Here is a 21,566-nt window from a genome sequence, read left to right as displayed (position 1 = left end):
TGATATTTTTTAACCTTTGTTAATTTTACCCCCTCTTATTTTTACCCATGTTAATTTTTACCCCTGTTATTTTTTACCCCATTAATTTTTACTCCTTGTTAATTTTTACCCCCTGTTAATTTTCCCCCTGCTGTTTTTACCCCTTGCTATTTTTACCCTCTTGTTTTTTTACCCCGTTATTTTTTACCCCTTGTTAATTTTTACAAATTGTTATTTTCAACACCGTTACTTTTACCTCCCATTAATTTTTACCCCGTTATTTTTTACCTTGTTAATTTTTACCCTGTTATATTTTACCTACTGTTATTTTTTACCCCTATATTATTATTACCCACTTATATTTTACCTTGTTAAATTTTACCGTTATTTTTTACCCCGTTAACTTTAACCCTGTGTTGATTTTTTACTCATTTTACCCCCTGCAAAATTTTTACTTGTTAATTTTTATCCACTTATATTTTACCCTGTCATTTTTTTACCCCTATTATTTTTTGTCCCCTGTTAATTTTTACCCCCTGTTAATTTTTACCCTGTTATTTTTACCCCCTATTATTTTTAGCCCATTATTTTTACCCCTGTTAATTTTTACTCCATTATTTTTAACCCCTGTTATTTTTTACCCCGTGTTAATTTTCCCCCTTATTATTTATACTCCTTTTCATTTCCACCACCCATTATTTGTTGACCTGTTATTTTTACCATCTACATATTTTTATCCCCTGTTAATTTTTACCCCCTACTCATTTTTTACCCCTGTTATTTTTTCCAATTATTTTTAGCCCCTATTAATTTTTACTCCGTTATTTTACTCCCTGTTAGTTTTTACCCCATTTTTTACCATTTGTTAATTTTTACCCCGTTATTTTTTACACCTTGTTATTTTACCCCTTTGTTTATTTTTACCCCTATTAATTTCTGACCATGTTATTTTTTATCCCTGTTATTTTTTTACACCCTGGAATTTTTACCCTCTACTATTTTTTACACCTTGCTATTTTATCCCCTTGTTAATTTTTACCCCCTATTAAATTTAAGCTGTTATTTTTTACCCCTGTCTTTTTTACCCTTTTAATTTTAACACCCTCTTAATTTTTACCCCCTGTTATCTTTTACCCTGTTACTTTTAACACCCCTCCCATAATTTTTAACCCCATTATTTTTTACCCTGTTATTTTTTACTTTGTTATTTTTTATCTCCTGCTATTTTTTACCCCTTGTTAATTTTTACCCCCTTGTTATTTTTGCCCTCTTCATTATTACCCCAGTTAACTTTTACACCGTTATCTTTTAGCCTTTTTTTACCCCCTGTTAATTTTAACCCTTGATGATTTTTACCCTCGTTATTTTTACCCCCTGTAAATTTTTACTTGTTCATTTTTATCCACTGTTATTTTTTACCCATTATTTTTACCGTTATTTTTTACCCCCTATTATTTCTTATCCCGTTAATTTTTACCCTCGCGTAATTTTTAACTGTTAATTTTTACCCGTTTTTTTTTACCTTCTGTTAATTTTTACCCCTTGTATCCCCGTTAATTTTTAACCCTTGTTATTTTTTACCCCCTGTTATTTTTACCCTGTTAGTTTTTCCCTTTGTTATTTTTTACCCCCTGTTATTTATATTTCCTGTTATTTTTACTCCCTGTTATTTTTTATCCCCTGTTATCTTTTACCGACTGTTAATTTTTACCTAATATTATTTACTCCTGTTAATTTTTACACCCTCTTATTTTTTACCCCTGTTAATTTTTACCTCCTATTATTTTTCACCCCTTGTTAATTTTTACCCCGTTATATTTCGCCCTCTGTTATTTTTACCCCCTGTTAATTTTTCCCCGTTTTTAGCCATGTTATTTTTGACCCGTTATATTTTACCCCTGTTAATTTTACCCGGCATTTTTTACCCTCTGTTAATTTTTACTTATGTTAATTTTTACCCATGTTCTTTTTTACCCCATTATTATTTACCCCCAGTTAATTTTTATCCCTGTTATATTTTACCCTCGTAATTTTTACACGTTAATTTTTACCCCTTTTATTATTTACCTTGTTAATTTTTACCCTTGTTAATTTTTGTTATTTTTACCCCATGTAATTTTTCTCCCTATTATTTTTACCCCATGTTAATTTTTACCCTGTTATTTTTATCCCGTTATTTTTAACCCCAATTAACTTTTACCCATTATTTTTTACCCTCTCTTAACTTTTACCCCTTGTTATTTTTTACCCCATGGTTATTTTTTTACCCTCTTATTATTTACCCCTCTTAATTTTTACACCCCCTTATTTTTTACCCCCCTTTTAATTTTTACCCCTTGTTATTTTTAACCCGTTATTATTTACACCCTATTTTCTTTTACCCATGTTATTTTTTCCCCTGTCATTTTTACCCTTGTTAATGCTTACTCTTGTTATTTTTTAACTCTGTAAATTTTTACCCCTTGTTATTTTTTCCATTATTTTTTACCCTCTAAATTTTTACCCCGTTAACTTTTATCCATTATTTTTTACCTCTTATTTTTTTACCCATATTTTTTTACCCATATTTTTTTACCATTAGTTAATTTTTAGCTATGTTATTTTTTACCCCGTTATTTTTTACCTCCTGGTAATCTTTACCCCCGCTAATTTTTACCCCCTGTTAATTTTTATCCCCCATAAATATTTACCCCTGTTAATTTTTACCCCATGTTAATTTTTACCCCTGTTAATTTTTACCCCCTATTGATATTTACCCTTGTTAATTTTTACCTACTGTTAATTTTTACCCCTATTAATATTTACCCCCTATTATTTTTACCCCCATTAAAATTTTACCCCATTATTTTTTACCCCCTGTTATTTTATCTTTATGGTATTTTTGCTCCTTATTTTCCCCGTATTATTTTTTATCCCGTTATTTTTTACTCACTGTATCCCCGTTAATTTTTACCCCTTGTTATTTTTAACACTTACTTTTAACCCCCATTCATTTTTACCCCCGTTATTTTATCCCATTATTTTTTACCCCTTGTTAATTTTTACCACATTATTTTTTAACCCTGTTAATTTTTACCCAGTTATTTTTTACCTTCTGTTATTTTTTACCCCCTTGCTGTTTTTACCCTTTATATTTACCTGTAAATTTTACCCCGTTATTTTTTAGCATTTATTTTTTATCCCATGTTGATTTTTACTCATGTTATATTTTACCCCCTGTAAATTTTTACTTGTTTATTTTTATCCACTTATTTTTTACCCCCTGTTAGTTTTCACCCCCTGTTATTTTTTAGCCCCTATTATTTTTTATCCCGTTAATTTTTGCCCTGTTATATATTACTACGTATTATTTTTTTAGCCCATTATTTTTTACCCCTAATAATTTTTATCCTTTATTTTTTACCCCGTTAGTTTTTATCCCCTTGGTGCTTTTAGCCCATTATTTTTTACCCCGTGTTAATTTCCCCCCATATTATTTATACCACCTGTCATTTTTACCACCCATTATTATTTTACCCCGTTAATTTTTCCCGTTAATTTTTACCCCGTTATTTTTAGCCCCTATTAATTTTTAATCCTTTTTTACCCCCCCTTATTTTTTACTCCTTGTTAATTTTTACCCCTATTTATTTTTGGCCCTGTTATGTTTTACCCGTTATTTTTTATCCCATGGTATTTTTACCTATTTTAATTTTTACCCCCTATTAGTTTTTACACCATGCTGTTTTGCCCCTTGTTAATTTTTACCCCTATTTTAGCCATTGTTTTTACCCGTTAATTTTTACCACCTGGTATTTTTACCCTTTTAATTTTTACACCGTTAATTTTTACCACCTATTATTTTTTACCCCCGTTAATTTTTACCCCTTGTTATTTTTTTACCCTGTTACTTTTAACCCCCATAATTTTTACCCCGTTATTTTTTTACCCTGTTATTTTTTACCCCCTGTTAATTTTTAAACCTTGTTATTTTTACCTGTTAATTTTTACACCGTTATTTTTCAGCCCTTTTTTTTACCCCGTTAATTTTAACCCCATGTTGATTTTTACCCATATTATTTTTTACGCCCTATAAATTTTTACTTGTTAATTTTTATTCACTTATTTTTTACCCTGTTATTTTTTTACTCGCTATTATTTTTTATCCCTGTTAATTTTTACCCTCTCAATTTTTAACCGTTAATTTTTACCCTCTGTTAGTTTTTACCTCTTGTATCCATGTTAATTTAAACCGCTTGTTTTTTTACCCTGTTATTTTTACCCCCTGTTAATTTTTTCCCTTTGTTATTTTTTACCCCCGTTATTTTATATTTCCTGTTATTTTTACTCCATTATTTTTTACCCTGATTATTTTTTATCTCTTGTTATTTCTTTACCCACTGTTAATTTTTACCTAATATTATTTACTCCTGTTAATTTTTACACCCTCTTATTTTTCTACCCCCTGTTAATTTTTACCCGTTATTTTTTACCCATTGTTAATTTTACCCCGTTATATTTCACCCTGTTATTTTTAGCCCCTTTTTAATTTTTACCCCCTGATAATTTTTAGCCATGTTTTTTTTGACCCGTTATGTTTTACCCATTAATTTTTACCCCTGTTAACTTTTACTCCCAATTGTTTTCAACCCAGTATTATTTTTTAAACCCTGTTAATTTTACCCGATATTTTTTACCCCGTTATTTTTTACCCACTGTTAATTTTTACTTATGTTAATTTTTACCCATATTTTTTACCCCATTATTGTTTACCCACTGTTAATTTTTACCCCTGTTAATTTATAACCCCTGTTATTTTTTACCCCCTGGTAATTTTTACTCCCCTGTTATTTTTACCCTCTGTTATTTTTTATCCCTTATTAATTTGTACCCCATTATTTTTTATCCTCTTAATTTTTACTGCTTGTTATTTTCTATCCCATTAATTTTTATGCTCTGTTAATTTTTACGATTCTTATTTTTTACCCTTTTATTTTATCCCTTGTTAATTTTTACCCTTTGTTAATTTTTAGCCATGTTATTTTTTACCCCCTGCTAATTTTTACCCCCTTGTATTTTTTACCCTTATTAATTTTTACCCCTATCAATTTTTACCGTTATTTTTTACCATCTGTTAATTATTACCCCGTTATATTTACCTCTTGTTATTTTTTACTATGCTTTTTTAATCCATGTTAATTTATTATTTTTTATCCCCGTTAATTTTTACCCCAGTTCTTTTCCTGTGCTCTAAGCCACAAACCAGCGCGACCATTTCCGAGTCACATTGCTTCTCTAAGGTCTCTCTCATCGTATGTGGCTTACTTTGCTTTTGTGTTGTGACAAATCCAAGTTTCAGCTTTCTCAAATCAAGCTCTCTCATTGCAAAAAGATCAGCACTGCGCGATGCAGTTACTGGATGGACAGACATTACACGCTACCCAGCTTTTTTAGCTTCATGCTTTCGGATTCCACAATAAGTTGTAGGTCCGTAGCTAGGTAACCAATTGGTTCTTAGCCACGTAAAATGAAATAATCTAATCCTTCGGGCCAGCCCTAGGAGAGCTGTTAATCAGCTCAGTGGTCTGGTTAAACTAAGGTATACTTTTTCCACTGGCAAGGACCTTTCAGCACGAAAACGCTGCGGCCTTTATGTTCCATCATGTCCAACGATGAAAGTGAAACGGAAGAATATATATATATATATATATATATATATATATATATATATATATATATATATATATATATATATATTTGTATTTCTTTTTTCTTTTTACTTCCAACTTGAACTGGGGCTGCAAAGTAGAAAAAATAAAGAAATTATGTGAATTATATGAAAGCAGTGAGTAATGTAAGGTAATAATGACAATGAATGAATGATTTTGAGTTATCTGGCATCGTTACAACTGGGTCATTGACGCCGATATCAATTAAATGAACAACATAGTTGCTATGAAAACAATAAAATGCACTCTCTGTCTCTCTCTCTCAAAAGTATGCACTATTTGAGATGTAAGTAGAAATCTGTACCAGACACAAACAAAAACTCATTTATTCGTCCATGCAAGCATCGTGTTGAATGTTTGTTGATAAATAGAAATAAAAAACTTTCTCATTGCAACGCAAGTAAAAAACAGAGCTATAGTAGATCACAAACATACATACATATACTATGACCTATAAAGGTGCATAATTGGTCACGATAATTTTAAGTGTAATTATATACACACACACACACACACATATATATATATATATATATATATATATATATATATATATATATATATATATATATATATGTGTGTGTGTGTGTGTGTGTGTGTGTGTGTGCAATTAGAAATCTCACTCAACCAAACCCCTGAACAACTATACGCCTAGTCACCGTAATCAGTAATGCCATGTAGAATCGGTACCTGGAGTATTTTTGTAATTATCTGCATTTGCATTATACTGTTGAAAGTAGTAAGTTACGTTTGAATTTGATGATAAAGGAAGGCTACAATAACAGAAAATCTACACTGTGTCACATGTTTACGGAAAGAAGTTATATAGCAACCAAAATTATGTTACAGCAGTATCGTACCTAAATCAAAGGAGAACTGAACGAGAAATATGGAAGACATGCAGGTTTGCCGCTACTAGCAAGTACCATCTCCAATCTTCTAGCAGAAAGTCGCGACTAGGTTACGGTTGTCAGGGCTCCAAACTATGTGAATTCTCCACCCTTAGGCTGCCTGCGCCTGCCTAATCGCTGCCTTTTCCTTCATAACCTGTTCGTTACAAGAGGTGATATAAAGTTAATCACATATGGTAGGAAACAATGTAGTACAATTTTTTCTTGTAATAAAAAAATCTGTGGAGGTTTTTTAAGACCTAGAAAGGTGCTACAACAGCAAAATGTAAATTTGAGACTTTTTACCCATACAACCAAACTTATTATATGATTATTAAAACCGACATCGTGACTGCGAACATTTTTGCTGTTGCCCTTGTTAGAGATGTATTTTCATTTAAATATCTGAAGTTATTAGACGTTTCGTCCTTTTTTTATTTTATATTATTATTTTCATTATTTTTACTATTAGTGGCAATAAGTGCACGCTTCTAGTAACTCGTGTAACGTTTCCTTTTATAATAATTCACCTCAAAACATAACACTTAGTTTATAAAAGAAAAATCAATTAGACCAGAAACGGGGCTTGATGTATTTATCCTTTTTTAACATATAGTTTTTAGAAGAGCATATGTGTGTGTAATATATATATATATATATATATATATATATATATATATATATATATATATATATATATATATATATATATATATATATATATATATATATATATATATAATATATATATATATATATATATATATATATATATATTTTATATAGAATATATATGTGTATGTAATATATATATATATATATATATATATATATATATATATATATATATATATATATATATATATATATATATATATATATTCTCTCCATTATTTTTTTATCTAAGTGAAAGATTTACCTTCTTTCGTAAGGTTTCTTATTTGAGACTTTTTTAAAATCACAGTTGTGTTGCTTTATCATGAGATTAATAGTTCCTGTAAAAAGCACATTTTGAGTGGTGCATAATGGTAATTTAAGAATACTATGATGAGTCTTCATTTTCAATTGAAAAGGGAATAGTAGCTTTCAGCAATTATTGAAATTATACTTTGTAATTAAAATTTTTATGCAACTGTACATAACAGTAGAGTGGAGAGTGAATCTTTGTTTTATTTCACAGGATCCTGCTTTTATAATATCTATGTTTCCAGCGTCCATGAATCTACAACTTGAAATTTCTATCCTTCTAAGCACTTGAATCATCCTCCGAGTCATGCCCTAGGCAAAAAGAATAATAATTAAATGCTCCATCAGTGCAACTTAAAACAGTATCACAAGAACATACTTTCTGTCATTTTCTAGCAACGTAATAGCATCGCCTCAAAGAGCTAAGGCTGGCTTCAAGATCAGAGCAAGTCATACAAGACCGTAGTGTCCCATGAGAATAAAATGAAAATTTGACATCTGATTTTGACTTAATACTGTCCTCACAATGCACAGTTCCTGTATAACCACCTAACGAGTCTATTTAGGCTCATAATTTCTGTACGTAAACCCCATTTGAACTGATAACATCAATACTTTACTATTCTTGTTTCCACAATTGGTTATACGTTGTCCCTTAACCCTGCTGCTTCAGTCATGGAAGAGCTGCTGGATGAGAGAGAGATGGCTTTAAATGGGAAAAACAGATACAAATGAATATTGCGATTCGGTGTAATTTACTTCTGATGCGATCGGAGATAAAGGCAATTCCATGCGTAAATAACATGCAATATAAAACCTGGTGCAAGGGCCATTTTCTATCACGATTGTGATGGGGATACAAAACATGGCTATCAAACACTCATGAGTGCGATGGCCAGCGGCGAAATTTGCTGGTACACCGTGATAATTTGGCTATCATCTTACACTGCTCTACTAATACCGTATGACTGTACATGAATTCTCACAATGACACGTACGTTATGGGCTCGCATACAGATGTATCTCTCATTTTGTTTGTCGTTTGTTACCATTTGTTTCATTAACCCATGAAAAAATTTTATTTTCTCTATATAACCTGTATATATATATATATATATATATATATATATATATATATATATATATATATATATATATATATATATATATATATATATATATATATATATATATATATATATATATATATATATATATATATATATGAGAGAGAGAGAAAGACAAGCATATATATATATATATATATATATATATATATATATATATATATATATATATATATATATATATATTGGTCCTAAAAATGCCGAGCTTGTATCAAATAGTCTACGTTGATGAAACACACACATACATACATAAATACAGACATAACAATCTACAGTTTCAAATATTAGGGCACAAATAGCGACCCACTAGTATAGAATTCAGTAGGCCTTGGAAATAACTTTCATCCAGATGGTATTAGAATATTTTTTCTTTTATGTGGAAGTTATTCCCAGTGTGCAGTGTATTCGATCTTAACTGGTGATTGTGGTTTAATATCTGAAAGTATTAACTGTCATTTGTAAAATTAGAAATAAACATATAGCCTATATACAAAGTCCCTAAGCTGCCATGGTTGAAGAAAGGTTCATACCAATTCTAAGAGCAAAAGGCCAACGTCACCGTAACTAAAGTTATAGGTTCGAATCCGGGTCAGTGGGGGTGCGTTAATCATATATACATCCCATTGAGTGTAAGCTGCTGTTATGCTATACTGAATGAGATGTCAAAGGTCTATTTATATATGTATATATATGTGTATACAAAAACACACACACACACACACACACATATATATATATATATATATATATATATATATATATATATAATTTGCCCTTGGTTATTGAAAGTAGAATTGTCGCTGCATAGCCGATCCTAGTTGACCTAGATATCAAAACTAAAGTTATCAACAGTTCGATCTGTCCCTTTTCTTTACCTGAAACAGATATTGAGATGGCATGGTTGAAAGGGACAAAGGTAAGAGGCTGGGTGCCACTCCCTTAAGCAGCTTAGCCCAACTAAGCTGCTTAAAACAACCTTTCTAAAGGAAGATTTAGCCGGCTGAATTGTCTCTCCGCAGGACACCTGGGAAGACGCAAACAGATGGCCGGGACGCCAGGCAAATGACACATCTTTTGCACATGGTCACCAGACTTGGCCGATCTTTGCATTCGGTCACTACCCTCGGTCGAGGCCTTAAAAGGAGAGGACAGGAGACATCTCGGCAGTCAGTCACGGGGCATTAGTGAGCTGAATGTGGGCAATTAGCAGTTAACCGGCCAGAGAAATCGTACGTGAGTGAGAGGTGCTGAGAGCCCCCCACCCCCCTCCACCCGACTCAGACTCGTCACCATCTCTACAGTCATCCTCGAGTGGATCATCCAAGTGATAGTGTGCATAGCCATACACGTGATTGTCCCTCGTCATCCTTCGCCAGAGACCTGCTTCCCCTATGGTAAAGTGCGAGTAAAGGCTTTTCAGTCACGACAGTTTGCCCTTTAGAAGTGTTACTGGGTGCTAGTATTCTACCTCTATCCTTGTGCCATTTTATCCCGTGCCATTACCAATGTTCTGTGTTCAAGTGTAAAGTGTTCATTCATTCCTTGAGTCCTCGGCACCATCAGTGCAGCCTAGAGTCATTGTAGGCGTTATATTTTCCTTTACTGGCGTGTAATGTGTAACGCTCTATTGCAGAGGGCCATTGCTGTGGACTCATCTTGGACTGTGCCTCGCCATCATTCAAGACTTCAGTAGAAAGATCCTCAGGAGTTGCAAGCCTCCTAATAATTCATTTAACCATTTTCCTTTTGATTCTTTTCTGTAAATAAAATTTCTTAATTTATCCAAGGTGTTTACATAACATTCCCTTATGAAGTAGAGCCCTAAGCTCATTGAATCACCCCCATTGTTCTTTATTTTTTTACGATTCCCTTTACGTAAGTCAGAACTCCAAGGCCAAATAAATAAAGTTTCCATTGCCGGCCTGTAAAAATCTCTAGAAATCATATAACCCCAATGAAATTCGTAAATATATATATATATATATATATATATATATATATATATATATATATATATATATATATATATATATATATACACACACACTGGTCATTTATTTACCATTAATGTAATGTGTATGTAATGCCACAATGACTTCTTAACTTCTCAATTTCCACACGTTTTTGGATACGCTTATCTCTGCAAAGCCTTAAGCCCCATTCACACATTCACGTATCAGCCCACGCATGTTCACGCATGTGAAACGTGGCTATACTGTAGGGTTTGTCGGCGCGATCAAGTGGATACGTGTCAAAGGCCGACGTCCGTAAGTCAACATAACGACGCCATAACGTCGGAGTAATGCGTGTTAAGGCTACACACTGCGCAAGATAGACGGGATGCTTGGAACTGCCACGACAATAGGCCACACCCCACATGTAATGCGTGGCAGAGCAAGCACCCACGCACGTATACCGATGTGTAACGTTGTGCGTTATGACCTCACGACACCCTCAAACATCCCCACGTATTATCGGCGGGTATACGCCAGGTACAAAAGGGCCGTGCTGTGCACATGTGTTTGCAGTGCCATTCAGCGCCCCCTGTAGCAAGAAGTATCAAAGAAACGTAATGGAGGCCGTCGTGGAGTATGTGCACTGCATGGTATTGGTGGAACCTGTGAGGGCCTACATTGCAATTGAAAATAAGGAGAACTACTGTTAACATACATTTATATTTGTTATAATAATTTCTCTTTGTATGTCGACTTCCAAAATTTTTAATATCCATACAGTTTACTTTTCCTTTGTATTTATGCATTTATTTGTTTTACATATGTCTTATTTGTGCTATTATTCTTACTTCATTTTATTAGTATAATGGTTTTTAGTTCATTGAATAAAAGTTATTTTTCAATTATATGTTTATTGTTTATACCAATCATGATATATACACTGAAACATACAATACCAAAAATAAACATTTGTTATATAAGTTAATTTTCAACTATATATTTGTTTGCATATGTTTTTTTTTAGCACTGGATCATACACTCTGACATTTTTAACGCAGAAGCAAATACATGCATTGCAATGTGGCTAAGTGCATTACTCCAAGGCGTGGGAAGATTATAACTTTGAATATTTGGAAATGGTTTATACCTTTATATAGGCCATTACCAAGCAGTAGTGAAGAACAACTTAATAATATGAAAGTACTGATTTTTTTTATTTTTTATTTTAATATAATATACCTTCACTTACTCCTTATTTTTGTTGTTATTCTTACTTCATTTTGTTACTTCCATGGTTTGCAGTTCATTGAATAGAAGTTACTTTTCTATTATATGTTTATTGTTTATACTAATGCTGATATATAGATGGAAACATACAATAATACAAAAAAATAGATATTTGTTTCTATAAGTTAATTTTCAACTATATAGTTGTTTGCATGTGTCTTAATTGTGTGATTATTATTACTTCATTTTGTTACTTTGATGGTTTTTAGTTCATTGAATAAAAGTTATTTTTAAATTATGTTTAATGCTTATACTAATGCTGAAATATTTACATGGAAACATACAATAATACAAAATATATATATTTGTTTACATTGACACATACACAAAATAGATATAAAAAAAACTGAAGCCGCATCCGCGCCGCAAGCTGTTTTATACACCCGACGCAGCGCTGCCTCATCGTCTCAGGTCCTGGGGGCGAGGCGCTGTTGCCACGTCTACTCCCGAACCTTGTGGGGACCCACGCGGTTTTGGCGGAACGGGAAAGCAGCATGGGACCACGCCATTGTCCCGCAGGCGTGCAGACCGCGCCACGGATGCACCATGCGGTGCGTGTGCAACCACGCAAAAATGACGGATGACGTGAGCAGACACGTTTTTGAACATATCGAAACGCACGTGGCTCCCCACGCATGCTGGGATGGTGCGTGATCGACCTCCCGACTCCGCCCCGCGTGTCCACGCATCTTAAATACGCATTACGGAACTTTTTCGTAGTACTTACGCAAGCTGTTGCCAACTACCAGTTTCCATTCATGCGTGAACATGCGTGGGCTGATACGTGAATGTGTGAATGGGGCTTTAGACCCACAATAAGGAAACAATTAAAGATTCGACCCCGCAGTCGATGCGTCAGAATGAGGCTAACCTTAACACTTATCGACTAAGAATCCCATTCCTGCTCATACATACATTTAGTTGTCGAGTCCAGATGCATTTTACCAGAGTTGAAATAGACCCATCCTCACCATGTTATCATAGTGCTAAAACGTTTATTGCTACTTTGGCTGAATATATATATATATATATATATATATATATATATATATATATATATATATATATATATATATATATATATATATATATATATATATATGTGTGTGTGTATATGTATATATATACTATATTAGAATCTGTTGATCACGAAACCCTTACCCCCACAGTAAAATTTTACTGAATTTCCCTGAGAGTATGAACTTTGTTGACATCTTGATTACGAATAAAGAGGTAAATGAGCCTGTGAATGGCACTGCGCATGCCGCTGATTTACTAATATGGTGATAATTTATTTCTCCTTTACAGCTTCACAAAATTTTCAACTTAGTATTTTTTTAATCAGTAAGCTAAGCTCGTCTTGCGAGTTGAATTTTGCTGTGAGTTTCGGGTTCGTAGGTATCTTGGTTAATACGGCGCATGCGCCGATATGCTATAAGTGCTCCTGCACTATGCATATCCATAAATAGATTGATGCTAGGGATATGTACCTATAAACACTAACTGGGCGCATGAGCTGAAATGCTAATAGAGCAACTACGCTATACGTATCTACACATGGATAGATGCTGGGGGCATGTACCTATAAATCCTAGCAGGGCACATGCGTTATGTCATTATTGCACTTGCAGTGTATTTATCTATAAATACTAACAGGGCGCATGCGCTAAGATGCAATTAGTGCCTCTGTGCTGTACGTTTCAATAAATGGAAGAATGTTAGGTGTACAGTATGTAACCATAAACACTAACATTAGTTAAGAGCATGCACTGGTATGCTATCAGTACACCTGCACTGTACATAAATAGATACTAGGGGTACGTACCTATGAGCACTAACAGGGCGCATACACAAATATGCCACCAGTACACCTGCAGTTCAGTATCACACGGGCCTTTATTCATTTATACCCGTGAATACATGCAGTTGCCGTGTTTTAATGTTCATGAATACCTGTTCATGAGCCTACACATATTTACGATATATATATATGTATATATACACACATATGCATATATATACTGTATACAGTAGTGTCTGTGCGTGCGTAAGTGAAATATTCATGCAAAAGAACGAACACATAGACATGCGCAGAATATACAAATAAATACTTATTCTCAGGTATGTGTGTAAACGCTTGTGTTCACATTCCCTTTGATGTGTTTTTTTATCTGGCGGGGAATAAAAAGAATTGCAAAAGAAAGAGATCAAAAGAGAAATGCCAGGGTGAGAGAGAAAGAGAGAAATGGTGTATAAAAATAGACGGACGCACCGACAGAGTGTCATCATATAGAAAGGAATACCTTCCCATTTTTCTTCCGCTCTTCCCCCAATTGATTGTAATTTCCATACCGAGCGATCCATTCAAGTATAATGACCATTCGACCATACGGTTAGGGGGATACTCTCTCTCTCTCTCTCTCTCTCTCTCTCTCTCTCTCTCTCTCTCTCTCCAAATCCCTTTCCATTTCACCGCTTCTGCTGGACATGTTTCAGACATGTTTTGCGATGATGTTAATGAAACGTCTCTTAAAACCTATAATGAAACACACTAATGGCCATGTTTTTGCCGTTACCCAAATTGAACTACGGGCCTTTATACAAACATAATCTCTAAGTGTTTTCAATCAAGCTTTTTTCGTCTATTCCTTTTTTTCGTGTTAGAGGGAGATGAGTTTTGGGAATTTATCTGTCATGTTCGTTGCAGTTTTTTCGTTACCGAAAACGTTGCTAGAACATACAATCGCACACAGCTACGTAGGTATAAAAAGATTTATTTAGAGCAGTTCGTTTCTTTCATTATCCTTTAGGTTATTGCCGATGCCACCTTTAACATTATCATTACTATTACTAATTATGGTTGTTGTTGGGTTTTTCTACCGTTTGGCTCTCAAAGTTTCTGATTACAAATTGTCTTATGGCTTTTGTATATTCCTGCATCGTAGATCTGCTTTTCCAGCGCATGCGTATTGTATATGCATGTATCCGACGGTTTTTATTTCATTTGATTATCTAGAGCCACTTTATTCGGCGTCCATAACTCCAACGCATTTGCGTATTGAATATGCATTACCTGATTCTTTTAATCATTAAAATACGAGTATCTTTATGTGCGTTCACACACCCGGAGAAGAAAGACCCCATTTCCCTCGAAAGACAGAAATAATTGTATCGAATGCAGACAAATGAAAGGAATCACCATTTAAATGGCGAAGAACCAACTGGTCGGAAAGACGAATGAAGCGTGTACACAGAGCGCATTAGCCGTGTATGACCTGAATACAAAAGACCTCTTTGTGTTATTTGGTAAACTGAGAACATATTTCTCTCTTTATCTCGATGCCACGCGAGGGATAAAAGGGTCCCCTCATCACCTGATTAAAGGTGGTTACGAGATTAGTGTTTAACCGAGTTTATTTTAGGACCCTGTGCAAGGTGCAGCGCTAATTTTGGAGCCCTTTCGCAACGTGGCCTCCGGGCCTCTTTTTGAGCCTGAAGTGGGTCGGTCCCTTGGGTACTCTTATTTCGCACCAGTTCTCAAAGTAACTTTTTTTTTTTTGTCAGATCAAGATTAGAAAATTTATGCCTTTAATTGTAATTTTAGCGTTTGATGCAAGGCGCAGTCGTGAGGCTGAGCAAATTTGCAACTTTGTTTTGTGTTTATGTTCTTGGTAGAGGTCGCCTCCACAAGTCCTCTCCTCTAGTTCTAAAATTGCAATTCCACGAAGGGTTGCCATCAGTTGATCAGAATGGCTGATGCTGAGCAATTGACAATACCAAACAATGGGAGAATAATTCACAATTCAGGAACATTAAAACGTATTAAAGCCAGAGACTTCCTCGCCAGAATAGAGACGGTGATACTATATCCTGCCGAGCATTGATATAAGAGTCGTGAGGAAACCATTAAACACAAACCAACTATTATGAAATACTTTATGACATAAGATGAATTTTAGAGGTATAAGAAGATTTCATTTAAAAACTGAATATAATTTTTCAATTGTGAGTTAGTATTTACTTTACAAAAACCGTATTTATGAAAACAAAATATTACAAAAAGCATGGTGTTAAAGAGATTTCAATCTGTAAAATATTACAGCTTTTTATACTTCGATTAGACTGCATATAAATTAAAGACTTAAGCTTTACCATAGATTCAATACTAAAGACAGGAACATATTTTCTCAACAGCATATGAAAACTCGGGAGTCATAAGACACAGCGAAACGACTTTAGTTAAAACAGGCCCTAAGAATAAAAGAGGGCAAACGAAAATGAGTGCTAAATTAATGAGAAAGTGATATATCAAACAGACGGTAAAACTCGAAGGAAACATAGGCATTAACAGAATTAACAGAATTCCACACCTTGGTGGTTAAGGGCAGAAACACGAAAATGTGCAATCCGTGGGTTCTTACTGTCTAAACGTGAAAGTGGAAAGTGGTGACCTGACGGCTGTTACAAGGGCACAAGAAAAGAGGGGCTGCTCTTTAGCTCAACGGAACAGTAGTCGAAATAGAATTTATAATATAAAGAAAGAAGCCATCTGGCAAAGAAGATGAAGAAGACCCAGGAATAAATAGCGGTGGCGCCATTCATTGGAGAAGAATTGCCTTTGATTCCAGCCTATCGAGGAGAGACAAGAAATTTGATACGTTCTATGAATGATACCAATTTTCTATCCACGGACGGAATGAAAAGGAAAACAGAAATATCTTATAAAACAGGATACCTACAACCGAATAGTTTAGAAGTAGATGAGTAATTTGGACTCAGAACCCCCTCCAAGACCATTTTGGTAGATAAGTAGACACAAATATAGCTAGTAACCGTGTCTTAGAGGCGTCATACTAATCCAAATTACAGAATTCAGATGTACTCGCAAAATGGACGTAAACAGCTAAAATTTTATTCTTAAGAGGTTTTATTTCTGATTCTGACGATGCATTAAATTCAAATCTTATTACAACCAAATAATCAGTAAACTTGCCATTTTCATTTAGATACAAAATCCAAGTAAATCAACATAGTACGCCAAATTATATTATATTATATTATATTATATATATATATATATATATATATATATATATATATATATATATATATATATATATATATATATATATATATATATAATATAATATATATGTATGTGTATAATGAACGTTTGTGTATAAATTTATATTTATTTATATTTTTTCGCCATGCAGATATTCTCTGTTTTATATGCAACATTGTAAAGGTACGCACTACAAGAAAAGTGCATTTTTTATTTGTGACTTGTCTAGTAGTGTAAATTTCTAAAGTAGTTAATTGCCACCTATACAAGCCATTCTCAAACGTAATTTTTTAATTATCAACATCTGTGGGAACTGTCCCTTTGATCAAAATTCTATTTGTGAATTTTGTTTAGTTTCAGAGACGAAAGACAGGCATTAAACTCATAAAAAATATATAATATCATGTACATATTTGAAACATATCTACCACACGTACTCCGTATTATGTGCTGCTCAGTTTCTTTCCTAAAGTAAATTTGAATATGCGTATACACTTTAATCAACGTAGCACAACTCAAGATCTAGAACAGGTCTAACAATCCCGAGAGGCTATGACGTCACCGACGCCCGGCGCGCCACTGGTCCCTTGATCTCTATTATGAGGCTTATGGGGTTTTTCCGCAAGTTTGAGAGAATGAGTTTTTTTTTTTAGCTAAAAAATAGTTTCAGTGGCTGTAATACATTTTATTTTCAGTTTCCAATATGCATGACTTACGTTAAGGAATATTCAATAAGAAATGTCAGTGAATATGCCAGTAAGCCTATAGTTATACTGTACTATACCTAACTAACTGATATTCTCTCTCCTTCTTTCGTATCTTATCCCATGATTTTTTTAAATCTTTTTTTTTTTGTTAATTCTCATAGTCCTATTCAGGTACCGCATTTTGAAGAAAATGCTCATTTTTGCAATAAAGTTAAAATTTCAGTAGGAACATCTCTTACCATCATCTGCAACTCAGATGCAGCTTTTAGACATAATCCTTTCCTTCCCTAAGCGTGTCACCATGGACTGCCTTGAAGACTTGCCTCATTTATCTTAACTGTTCCGTGAATTATTGTGATGGAACACGCAAATTGCCCCTATTCATAAAGTCATGGTGTTTTTTGATAACTTGTCTATACCAGAAAATTCCAAATTGACCCCTGCATCGTTATTTCCAGTTTCAATGTCATTTTTTCGAACAAAATGCTGGTTACGCAGAGTTCTAATGCTAACTCTCGTATATCCCTAATTAGCGTTTCACCCGATATAAAGAGAGAGTCGTCATTTTCTGAGAATGAGTTAGTCATAATTTTTAACCAGAATTTTGTTTCCTTCTCTAATAAAAAGGACCTGAGTCGTTACTTAACTCTCAAAATATTGGGGTACTCATGAGGCCCATGCATCTGCTTAATTGACTAAAAAAAAATGTTCCAAGCAGTCTTGATTGATCCTCCGGGTCATTATATGATCTAGACTATATAAAGAGCTCAACATATCAAACAGTCCAATCAAAGATTTCCTTTCTGAAAGCTTAAATAACGACTTGCATAACCTTTCACTCCTATAGTTCTCATCATGTGTACCATCCTACCCAAAATTTCTTTCTGGTAGTCTATATCCACCCCACAGGCATTTCTTGATTTTACATCTCCATACGTTTCACTGGAATTCATCAAATCAAACCAGTTATTGCTAAATCGATGAAATCAGCTGTCACCAACCAGTTTTGGGATGAAATTAAATCTTTTTCTCCTGGGAACTTTACAGCACTGGCAAATGTTTGGACATTAACTAGGCCGCATACTTTACACGTTGCCTTTGAGTTCCTGCCTGACATATTAAGGTGATTTTGAGTCAGTTTTGGTGTTAAAGTGTATTCATTTGCTGTTTTATGCAACATTTCTTGTATAGAAGCAGAAGAAATAATATCTCCTTTTTCGTGTAAAATTCATGGTCCAAAAAATTATTTCTTATTAGCTAAATCATGTGAGGCGCATCAGTAAATACAAATACACTCCGATCTGCACAAAGATTGTTAAAAGAAACTTGACCCTGCATGGGATCTATCTCCAGTTTTCTCCAGAATCTTAAATTGTTTGGTCCTGAATCATGAACCAGAGTTGCAACATTAAATCCTATTTTCTCAATACAAGCTATCAAGTCAAGAAGTATATTTTGTACATCAAAAAAAAAAAAAAAAAAAAAAAAATGGTTGTTTCCATTTATCTACTAAGCCTCTCAACATAATAACAAGAACCTTGTTGTGTGGCTTATAAAGTTTATCTATTCTTTTATCATCTACCCACTCACTGGCAATTCTCATTTCGTCTACTGACATGACAGCAAGTTTTTTGCAGGGGCTCATTGTTTTAGACTTGGAATTCATGAAGGCTAGGGCAGAATGCAAAATACCAGGCTCACATTCGAATGCCTTTGCCCTATTACTTAAGCAACTCTCGCTGGGTAATGGCATCCCAACAACTGTCCTTAAATACTTATAACACTTTGAACTTAGGCTTCTCAAAGTTAGGGCAGAAGAAATATCATTGCCTGTCCAAGTGACTTTTTTGAGTGACTAAAGCCTGAATTTGTGTCTTGCTAAAGATTGGCATCAGAACGCGCTCTAGTTCTTTCTCAACATTCAATTTAAGTGATTCACTCAATTCTTTATTCTCGTTTTCAAGAGCTTTTATATTTTTATTTAACTCATGACGTGATACTCCGACATCTTCAGAAGAGTAATTTTCTCCAGGAACTTAAATTTCATTTGTATGAGCGCACAGCATTTCTTCAACATTTCTTTTTCTGCTACGCACTCTAGCCCGATCTTCTCTTGTAGACCATCACGGTATTGAACTTGCCGTATCACACATACCTTTACTTGCACATTTTCTGTACCCTTCTATCGTATGATGCACAAACTTTGATAAAAACAAAAGTTCAGACATTTTAAAGAATGCTAAATAAATGCAGAAATTTTGAAGTTCCATAAGCTTAACGGTGCCAAATACCTTGTTTGTTATCACAACTGCACTTGACATTAGACTAACCCTGAAATATGATGTTATACAAATTTCAGTTTACCTTTATATAATGCCTTTGATGGCACAGCATTACATTTAAGGGTCTTCCTACATGTGTTAAGGAGCCTTGCCTTTAGGTCACCTTCGTAATCATCATCACGGCACGGTGACAGGCGTGAATACATTTTTTTTTTTAAATTCACTGTGTTTAGGAAATTTAAAGAAACATATACCCTGCCCTTTGGTGTTATCATTTCGGTTATTATTCGGCATTGGAAACCAAGAACCTTTTTGCTTCCACGTGCTATATCAAACTATAGTTGACTGACTCGGTTCACTTAGCAAAGGCAGACAAAACACCGAGGCAAGACGGGCGTCAGTGACGTCATATTTTGCTACCGCTCACGAATGGACAACTCTACTCCCTACTACACGAATGTGGTTTTCAACTGTCTCACTGATTTCAAGAAAATGAGTTCATTGTTTATTGCATTTACACTAGAAACTAAAATACTTTAGATAACTGATGCGGAGTTATGAAATCAGAAATTACTGCATACAGTACTTGGTGGTCCTAATAACGTATTCAAAATTTTTTAACATTGTCACTTATATATCAAAATATCTACAAGAACAGATTAATGGAATCTTTATACTATTTAAAGTGCTCGTTTTTATTTTTAAAAAATCACTTACTTGTTTCGTAAAAATTCTTCTGTTTCTGCATCAAAGATTGTACAGGATCAGTTTGCTTCCCTATGGTATGTCCTTGAGCTACGATTTGCCCTTTTGCTTGATTGTGTCCTTGGACCGCTAGACATCGCTTCGATTTGAGCTTGGTCAGCGATGATGATCTGTGGATGAAGTTTTCGTTGTGATACAATTATCTGAGACATTTGATAGTACGTAGAAAGGGTTGTCTGTACGGGGCAACTTTTGACTGGAGATCAAATGTAGAGAACACTGAGGATCCAAGGTGATGTTATTTTGTAAAAAAATTTAAGAAAAGTAAAGAAAAACTTCAATAATATAATAATACTGAAATTATGAAGATCACTAGTTTTGAGTCCTATAGCATTCTTCATGACTGGACTACCGTAGATTTAGATAGTTAAACCTGTTTTCCTCTAATTTTACAGCCGTTTATTTATAATTTATATTTGGTTATCTACAAATATGTCGATATATATATATATATATATATATATATATATATATATATATATATATATATATATATATATATATATATATATATATATATATATATATATGTGTGTGTGTGTGTGTGTGTACACACATATATATATATATATATATATATATATGTATGTGTGTGTACTTGCGTTTATTTGTTTGTTTGCATATGCACAGCACTGCAAGTATATATATATGTTACCTCCAAATAAATTCTTATTTTGAAGCTTCACACTTAAATGAGATATCTTAATACCTAAAGAACGCAAAATCCTAAAGAAGAAACAAAAATCATTATTTCCACTAACTATGTACATTTTTTTTATGCATTGTTTTTCAACCATCTTTATGCCTAAATGTACGAAACAGCATGAATATTTGT

The 21,566-nt window shown here is 33.7% G+C and overlaps 2 long non-coding RNA genes across 3 annotated transcripts in view; one reads left to right on the top strand and one right to left on the bottom strand.

Moving 5' to 3' along the window:
- The window catches only part of LOC136834949 (uncharacterized), a 117,450-nt gene extending 110,775 nt beyond the window's left edge, over positions 1–6,675 (top strand). Inside the window, exon 4 of one of the 2 annotated variants that reach the window (XR_010851934.1) lies at positions 6,540–6,675. This is a non-coding gene — a long non-coding RNA (uncharacterized lncRNA). Of the gene's footprint in view, positions 1–6,536 lie in introns of both variants that reach the window. The other variant, XR_010851933.1, reaches the window with a different exon arrangement.
- The window catches only part of LOC136834950 (uncharacterized), a 322,137-nt gene that overhangs the window by 14,923 nt on the left and 285,648 nt on the right, over positions 1–21,566 (bottom strand). The window contains exons 7-8 of the long non-coding RNA XR_010851935.1: positions 20,684–20,841; positions 6,548–6,734 (exon numbers count right to left, since the gene is read on the bottom strand). This is a non-coding gene — a long non-coding RNA (uncharacterized lncRNA). The remainder of the gene's footprint in view (positions 1–6,547; positions 6,735–20,683; positions 20,842–21,566) is intronic.

Source organism: Macrobrachium rosenbergii, chromosome 4, assembly GCF_040412425.1.
Source record: "Macrobrachium rosenbergii isolate ZJJX-2024 chromosome 4, ASM4041242v1, whole genome shotgun sequence".
Lineage (NCBI taxonomy): Eukaryota > Metazoa > Arthropoda > Malacostraca > Decapoda > Palaemonidae > Macrobrachium > Macrobrachium rosenbergii.
The sequence above is the reverse complement of the archived record's forward strand: the minus strand, read 5'-3'. Positions and strand labels throughout refer to the sequence as shown.